Raw genomic sequence first — 9,814 nt, forward strand, 5'->3', positions numbered from 1 at the left:
GACGGCAGCATGAAGTAAGTTTGAAGAACTAATCTGTTCTTCATGTGTGAATCTACATCTTTGAAAAACATGAGTCCTTGCAAAATTTTTCCTTAAGAAAGCTTCTCTATGCATGGAAGCCATTCTGTTTCTATTTAATTTCAACACAGGCACACCAAATGGTTTGGTGGTCACCTGACAAGTCACATAAGAGCTGTAGTAATAAAATCAGTACTCAACAAATCCTGTTTTATGATGTCTTTCTATGTTAAAATGTCACCACTCTGTAACCATTTTGTTATCTAAACAACTGATAGTCTCACAATGGTCAAGAAAAAGAAAACACCCTTGAACTTCAAGTTTCAGTAATTCATTTTAGTCGATGACTCAGTCACACTGACCAAGCTGCAGTACAGGAAAGTTTTTTTTCATTCCTGTAAATACAGTATGTAATACTTTTTTAATGACCCATACACAAATGGCCGTGTGTTTACTGTGTTCAGTTGATTTTTTCCATGGTTACAGTCTCTCAGAGTTACTGTAAGTCCTGATTTCCCAAAGGTGCGGTGCTGTTTTTTTGTCTGGTAGCAGCAGCTATCTGTGTCATTTCTCCTTTTATGCCAGATCCTAAGAGTCTGACTCAGCATCAGCTTACAAGTCTTAGACTGAAGCAAAGAAATTGTTTACCAGTGTTTGCTCAGCTGTGGAGGCGTAATAAACATTTTAGTTGGTACTTTGCAGTAAGGACTCACTGGGAAATATGACATTTTTAGTGGTTATGAAACACAGGAATTTTAAGTGATGCTTTGGAAGCAATCTACAAAAAGAAACTAGATCATCAGTTACAAGATTGTGACTTCTCTGTTGTGATTTTTGTAATACTTTGACTTCTGCAAGGGGTAAGACGACTGACAACACACTGGAAAAGGTGTTTTTTTCCTCCTTTTTTTTTGGTGTTCCTGCAAAAAAAAAAAAAGTTCACAGTATCACATATATAGTGGGACTGATTTGATTGTCAAAGGAATGCAGGGTGAGATTTTACTTTGTCTTAAAAACCCTGCTTATACAACATGATCAATAAAAACATGTGATGGATCACTTTGTCCACAGGGGGCGCCAAACTTAACACAAACAGAAAGCTAGCTAGCTTAAATAGGCTGTTATGTCATATATATATATATATATATATATATATATATATATATATATATATATATATATATATATATATATATATATATATATATATATATATATATATATATATTAATTAACTCTTATATATACACGTGGGCACAACATCCAGGTGTATACAAAAACATAAATCAGCAACATCCTTTTACAAATATAAGTAAATGTAAATTTGGTACAGTAGTAGCAAAAAAATAAACAAATAAAAAAATAAACAAATAAAACAAAAATAAAACAAACAAAAACATTAAAATGCACTTTTGCATTCTACTGTAGTGACAACTTGACACAAAACAAATAGAAATAGTACAGTATGACCACCAATAGCAAGATGATACATTGTCAGATATTTTTTAAACAAGCAGATTCTTCTTTGTATTAACCCACCAACTCTTATCTGGAGCCAAAATATATTTTTGTGAAAGAAATTTAGTGACCAAAGTGGTTAATAATATCAGATCCAGTCTAGGCTTTCTGTTTCCGTTCCAGTCCGTCAACTTGAAGCGAGTGTGTACAGAGATCAATTTGAAATTCTCCCTCCATGTTTATCTACAAAACAATCCCTATCATTTCTTGGCTTATGAAATCGCCCCTGACACAGAGGTGGTTTTGATTGTCTGTTATTGCACCACGAATGGATTTATTTAATCAACACTTAAATTACAATTTCAAAAAGTCTGCCTCTCGTTTGTTCTTTGTGTCTTTGCTGGGTAAAGCATCGCTGATCTCTGCTGTCCCAAGCATGAAGGAGGCAGATATCGACCTCTGTCCATCACTGACACACTTACAACAATGACACAGTGATGAGGTGTCAGTCAGAAAACTGGATGAATTGAAAAAAAATCATGAAAGAGGGAAGACAGCTGACCTGACCCAGAAAAACATGAAAAGTGATGACTCCTACATCTTGACAAACATGGTCCACACTGGGAGAGTCTCTGTTTGGTTTGTGGGGGTCACTCTAACAAGGTATCAGGCCGGATCAATCCACAGCTCCACTTTTACACCCACAGAGAGAGGTGTCAGCAAGATCGATAGACGACAGGTTGGAGACAAGTGTTTACCGCTGAGTGACTCAATAAGTGTTTGAAGGTAAAAAGGACAACTGGCTCTCATGGCTGCCTTATGTAAATGCCCCACTTTGAACTGGATGAAGTCACACATCTGCAGTTTACATGTAAAACTGCAGAAAAGAAGTTCCTTTCAAAACCAAACATGAACTGGGAAAGTGGCATTTCAGTGGATTTCAGTCTGAAACTAAAGGTCAGGTCAGTCATGGCGCTTGTCTCGGCTTGGCACTGACGTGTTTGTGCCTTTTGCATGGGTACTTATGTAATATGTAATAAATGTCTTCCTTGGGATTTCCAGAGGACTTTGGTCAAAAAAGGGCTCACAGTGACACAGCTGGTTGTCTTCTTGGCAGATGGGAGCGCTGTAACAGGAAGTTACTGAGCCCTAAAAGGAATTAAAGGAATTTACATCAAACTTTTATTTTTAGGGTCAGATACAAGAATCATAGCAACAACAAGAGACTTTATTTTGGTTGCAGCCAAAAATAGCTACAGGTAATGACTCGGGCAGGTGTCATGGGGCTTAATTTGGCACAGAGGGACAAAAATAGAGACTTTTGTGTATGTTTCTCACTATTTTGGGAGTGAACTGGAATCTCTGCTCACTGATGTGTAAACACCTTTTCCCTTGTATTTATGGGTCTGTTTATAGCTCCCTAGTCCTCTCTGGTAGTCTTAGTTGATCTGCAGCCTCTGAACCATTTATACTCAGATAAACATGAAGAATCATTAAGATCATACAAGCAGCTGGAAACAGAGAATGGTGGATTAATACAACATCTTTGATAAAGAAAAAACAGAAACACAAATCTGTCAAAATAGGCTCAATAGTGGTTTCAAATATCTATTCTAGCTATTTTCTGGAGAAAAATGTATGCAGGGTTTTTAACTGGTTTTAAAATGACAAACAAAACAAAAAAACAAACAAACAAATGAAAAAAAAATAGCCATTAGGGAGAGCTTCACTATTGGGGAGCTGTTTTGTTGTCCATACTTTTATAAACAGTCTTTACCTGAGGCCAGGTAAACATGTACTGTAAAGACTACTTTGAGATTTGTCAGGTGGTGTTTTGTTAAGTAAAGCTCTGAGAATTATTTAAATTTATATTGTTACACTGAAAATTCCAGTCAACTGGAAATCTGAGACTAAACACTGGTTTACAGGAGAGCTCAGAAGTCCAAACAAGTAACCATGTAATAACATCTGAATTCATGTCTCTCAAAAAGATCTTGTATTCAACTGGATCTTTCCAACTGTTCTTTTTGTGTGTATTTAACTCACAAAAAGGATTTTATGTGGATACAACATTATACTGAAGCCTCTTCATGAGCTACACCAGGGATCTTCAATGTTTTTCAGACCAAGGACCCCCTAGCTGATGGAGAGATGGAGCAGGGACCCCCTTTTATATAAAACTGTGAGTTATATTAAACCAGACCTGGTACTACACATACACAGACCTTGTTAGTATCCATTCAGTATCAAGCTTGACCGAGCCAGCATGAAAAATGCAGTCGTGTGGTTGACAGAGCAGTGTTAGAGGCATGTCTTCCTCTCTCTTGAGGAGCTAGAAGTGAACACTGAGTGAACCTACGTGCAGTTTGAGAGAGCTGCTGTGCTGCTAAATGTGTTCATTTCTGACTGAAAGATAACATTTTGACCTCCATGTATCCATCAATGTGTGTTTGGAGACAATAACGTGAAGAAAAGTTGAAATATTTGGGAATAACTATCTGAAAATACAAAAAATGCTTAATCAACCAAAAATGTCATCGACCCCATAGGGGCCACGGACCCCCTGTTGAAGACCTCTGATCAACCCAGTAAAATCAGATCACCGGAGCCAATATTGGTTATTTCTTTACGGTAACTCTGTATGTTTGAGTTGGGTTTTCTGAAGTGATAACCTCGTGATCATCTGACAACCTGCCCCTGCCTCTCAACCAGAGAATGGGTGAATGGACCCTGAAGAGTATCTGTTCAGAGCTCTACTGGTACACTGAGTTGGGAGATATTATGTCCTCATGGCTGATAACAGAACAGGATTATCAAAAACATCTCTGTTGTAGCAGTGAATGAATGGAGGAAGCAATAATGAGAGGATTTGTTACCCAGATTCTCAGAATTGGCCTTGTCCAGAAATAACTGACACACATTGTCTCAATTTTGTCACAAACACTATCTCTGTATTTGTTGCCTCACATCATTGATACTTTTTATTTTTTAAGGTTCTGGGAAGAAGCTGAAGGTCTCCACTCATAACGAGGACACTTTGACTCATTGTTTCACAACAAAAACTGTGCGTTTGTGCTTGAGTGTGAGTATATCCTGTACACCCTGCTCTCTGTGGGAGGCAAAGTGCTTCTGAGAAGAGCCCAGGATCTTTCCATAGAAACAGAGTCAGAGGCCTGTAGCACGTCCAGGAACACCTGATGAGTTTCACAGTGGTTTCATAATCTTACGATTAAATAATGGACACAAGATGAACAGTCACCTCACTCACCCCGTTGTCTGATAGTGTTGAACCGTTCTGACCAGAGAAAATCACACTGGGGAATGCTGTGACCACTTTGTTCCCTCTCAAACCCCAGGGTCTTTATTATCAGTATTATCTACTGATGCCAAGATGCACTGACTCTGTTTGCCCCTTCTCCACTTCTGTTGTACAAAAATTAAGTCAGTAACACCCTGTGATGGGTGCTGACATCTTAGGTCTTGTTTACACGACAGTGTTTCATCTGAAAATGATAAAACGCAGTGGAAAAAAATGTAGGTTTACATGTAAACACTGAGGGACTGAAAACGCTGTAGCAAGCATGCCAGGCCTGTAGGTGGCGCTATAACTGTCTTGTCCAGAAACTGCTTTTGATAGATCTCCACAAAAGTAGAGTTGAGACGATCATCTGGTGTATTGGTGAATACTAAGATCAGAAGTGGAGCAACAGATGCACATTTTGTTGAAAGACAGTCAGCAGATACAGCAGATTGAGCAGCACAAGCACAACACGGTAGTTCGTGGCAATTATAACAACGGTTCTGTTTTCCTGTTGTATGCGCTCATGCTAAGCAGAGTGTTTCGTCAGCGTTTACACTGAAAACGCCGGCTTACTGGTTACATGGCAACTTTGTCGGCAGTGTTTCAGGAAAAAACCAGACTGGCATGTAAACTGGAGATAATTTATATTGTGCTGAAAAAAATATTCCAAACTTTTATTTAGGAGTAAGACATGGATACAGGTTTATGTTAACATAATCAAAAAAGTTAGTAGATGGCTAACGCCAATGGATTCCAGTCAGGAAAAGTTTACTTAAACTAACAAACAAAAAGTTAGCCTCAACAGTGTATAAGGCTAAGTTGCTAAAGTTTGGTGAAAACAAAAGAAAGAGTTAGCTTTTACAACCACAGGATAAAAGATTTAGCAAAACATGACACAAAATGATTTAAAAAGTTAGCTATAACTTAAAAGTTTAAGTTTAACAACAATAATGGCATTTATTAGCTACTGGTTATTTAAAAAAACAAGCAAGCAAACAAAAAAATATAGTTAGCTAGAATGTTTTTAATGCTTGAAATAGCAGACAACAAATAATTGTTAAATGTTAAGTGAGGTACTTGTTGAGTTAGCTAAAAGAAGCATTAAAAAAAAACTTGATATATGGCTAAAAGTTAGCATAAGCCAATGAATAGCACTTACAACTTGGGAGGTGTCACATTCCTACTGGTTAAAATACTAAAGAAAAAACTGTTCACAAAGAGTTCAGCAGTATTAATACTAATAGCTACTAATACAGTCATATACAAAGCTAATGAAGCTGAGTCCACTGCAGCTATCCTGTCCTCTTGGCCTAACTACACCTTTGACAAAATGAAGACAACATAATGAGGTGGAATCACCAAAAACTTTAATCAAATAACATTTATCATATTTTCTGAACTTGTAAAGTAGATAATTGTTCATTCATGGTGAGCTCTTTCCTGATTGGCTCATAAATGTGTTACAGGGATTCATCTGTGTAGGCTGTGGAGGCAGCTGAGGTCTAAAGAGTTGAGTACAAATTTCTACCTTGTGCTACTTTTACCACAATGCAACGGTACTTGTGTTTCATAATGGGGACTCTGGAGACCGTGAGACAAGGTCTGAACTGACGTCAGACAGTCTTACAAATGTTTTGCATCATTTATCATGTTTGAGTTCATGAACTTTTTCTGTTAATCCAAAATGAAATGGGCTTCTCCCTAGTGATGACAATGGCTTGATTTATGCATGACTGAAATAATGTGTGATTTGAAGAAGCCCTTTCAGCTCTGCAAAATGGAGATGATGACATAAATACAGTAACAGCACAGTTATTGTTATCTGTGTGTCATGTTTCTGCAAGTGGCAGGATATGAAGGCCATAAGTCACGGACTGGGAAACTAGCACAATGAAAATTGCATCTCCACCACTTACTCCACTAAAAGAGTTGATGAACTAAAGAAATTGACTCCCAACAAAAGTGGAGTCACTAGGCAGGGAGGATAAACCAAGTGCAAAAGCTCCTAAAAGATCAACCTTCTTAAAACTCTTTCTACCCTATTTCCCTTCTTACATACTCTCAAAACACTTTTCCCACAAAACCAAGGGAAGCCAACTTAAGACTCTCTGGTGCCAACCACACAATTGAGGTAAAGAGCCTCCTTTAGGCCATGTCCACATGAGGTGGGTATCTGGGAAACAGCATATATTTTCATACGTTTACGCCTGTCATTCACACCAAACCAGAGTTTTACGTCACTAAAAATGATGTTTTCTGAAAACTCCAGCCAAAGTGAAGATTTTGGAAAACTCCTGAATGATGGGGGCTCATTATGATTGGCTGGCACCAGTTTTAAAAACACTGCCACAAATGGGTTTGGTATGCCTTGAGCCCCACTTATTGGTGGATTTGCTCACTGCGTGTGGAAGTATTTTCTCAAAACAATTGGGGTAGGATTCATTTTAATGACGTAATGAGGTGGTATTCATTCCTAATGAGAGGCTTGTCAGATGCACTGGAGGTCACAGGCTTTCTCCATCTGTAACATGTGCATGCTGTAACCTTGAGCAAGTTGGCTGAAGCAGTAAAATAAAAGTTTCCTCCTGTGTTTCTTTAATGGATTGAGACTTGAAAAGGGCAGAAAAGCTGTCAGAGAAAACCAGGGGAGAGGAGGGAAAGCTGAAAGTATCAACACAGAGGAAAGGCTGTGCCAGACTCCTGGCAGCTGCTGTCATTCCTTTCCTCAGGGATTAGCTGAGGTTTCAGGGTGACTGAGAGGACACAAAGCTGAAAGCTGAGGTTGGACATGTTGTCTAATTTTCAGTGAAAACCAAACCAAACATTTCTTTTGGGAAAAGAATCAGTTCTGGACAAACTCTGAGGTATCAAGTAGTCTTGATTATTATTTTCTCTCGTCCTCCTGAGAAGAACTGTGGATTATCACTCATTTCCCCAGCCTGTTGGCTGATGCTTTAATCAGTGTGTAAACAGGCTAGCCCTCACTGAGCAGCACTTTCACAGAGAACAGGTGAGGCTGATGTAAATGTCAGCATTATTAGAAGTGTTTGGTGTATGATAAATTTAGTCGAGAAAAAAAAACTCAAAGGGGTATACAATTCACATGAATGCATCAGAGTCAACCACAACCATCTAAAGAGGCTTTTGGAACTTTAACACAAAGCAGAAATGTTGACGTCACCGCGGTGGTTGAGGATGAATGCAGTCTACAAAGCAATTTTGATGCATTGTCCAGGGACAGTTATTGTCTGTCCAAAATACAGCCACCTTGTGTATTGATGGGAGAAATTTCAAAGACATGGCTGAAGTTAAACTTCTCTTGGAAACTGAAGAATTGGACAGAATCAACAAGCTGTAAGGGTCTATACGAGTAAAGAAGAACATTAATGTTTTTTATGCAGATGATTGTCACTTTTATGTCATTAATTTTGTGAAATAGAGATCACCAAAGTCATCGGGATTTAAAAAATTCTGACACCTGTCATCTGATCACAATAAAGCCTTTGGAAATGAAAGCTCTGTCTTTATGGAGTGATAACTGGCTTCTGGCCAAGATTTCCTTTTCCATGCACTGCATTGTTTACAGTCAAGTCTGTAACTTGGGAAGTTAATATACTTTGAACAAAAGAGGGTAAAACCTGCTGTCCAGATAAGTCTATAAAAGAAACAATTTCATTTCTTGAAGTGGTGCATGTCTTATGAGTCTCAGGCCTTGTACACACATAGTCGGGTATTTCCAAAAAAAAATATCCCCTCGCATTAGTTTTTATTATATATCCACACAATATTATATACTATTCATCCACACAAAACTGGAAAAATCCGCAGATAAGAGTGAAACCCATGCCAGCCAATCAGAATGAACCCCATCATTCAGCTGGGACATTTGAGAACCAATAACTCAGTTTCCTGGCTTATACATTTTCTGATAAATCTTCGTTTGGCTGAAATTTTCAGAAAAAACATTGTTTTTAGTGAAATTAAACTGCAGTTTCAAGTGGAACACAGGCCTGAATGTAAAAAAAAAAAAGGGGTTTCCCAGATACCCAGCTACGTGCCAGCGTGGACCCAGTTTCAAAGTAAACAGTGAGTTCCATGGAGGCTTCACCATGTTGTCCTCCAGCAGTAGAAACCAAAAAAGAACCTAAAGAACCTGTTCGAAATTCACTGTTCTTAAGTTTGCTGAAATAAAAACATCATGATGCAGATTTGTAAAACATCAAGTTTGACTCTGTCAGGTTTGTTCTAAAGAGAAGAAGAAAACTACTTTTACAATGTTTGTTGAATGGAGGCGGACTCATTATTTCTGGTGTATTCCAGGAAGTCAGGAAATCCAAAGCTGATTGTCTTCAGTGACACAGCAGATTTTTGTCTCTAAGTAAATGTTTGTTTGTTAGCTGTATTGCATGCAGATGTCTGTTTATATTGAAAATAAATTCTCCTAAGATTACCAACAATGGGAGCTGGGATGACATTGAACTGGAGTGTGTTCCTCCTGCTTGTCTTCCTCCTGCTTTTGCTCTCCATACAGTTTTCCTGCAGAAAGCTTGCTGACACCTAAGAGGTGTCTTTTTTTATACTTATATTTTATTCGCTTTTTTATTGGGGTTACACCAAAAGAACATTTTATACAACAACTTGGTGTTAGTTAACAAAAGTTCATATAGCCTCCTTGTAAATAGTCCGTTCTCAGTCTTTCAGGTGGGTTTTAAAGTCCATCCACTTTTTCCTTCTTTTTTTTGATGAATAGATTGTTGAAGTCTCAAATTGTGTGTAAAGATCTCCATGTCATGTAAATTTTCCACGATGTCCATCCAGTTTTTCAGAGTGGGAGGGTCCTCCTTATACCACTTCCTTGTTATGGCTTTCTTAGATACCACAAGTAATATTCCAACCAGGTATCTGTCTTTGTTCTGAATATTTTCTTGTGTTAAGTTTCCCAAATACAACAATTCACATGTCTTTGGAATAACATAACCCAAGATTGCTTTCATTGCTTTCCACACTTCATCCCGGTACTTGTTCATTTTTACACAC

Source organism: Halichoeres trimaculatus, unplaced genomic scaffold, assembly GCF_033239565.1.
Source record: "Halichoeres trimaculatus isolate MK-OKI-2021-1 unplaced genomic scaffold, fHalTri1.1 fHalTri1_scaffold_4, whole genome shotgun sequence".
NCBI lineage: Eukaryota > Metazoa > Chordata > Actinopteri > Labriformes > Labridae > Halichoeres > Halichoeres trimaculatus.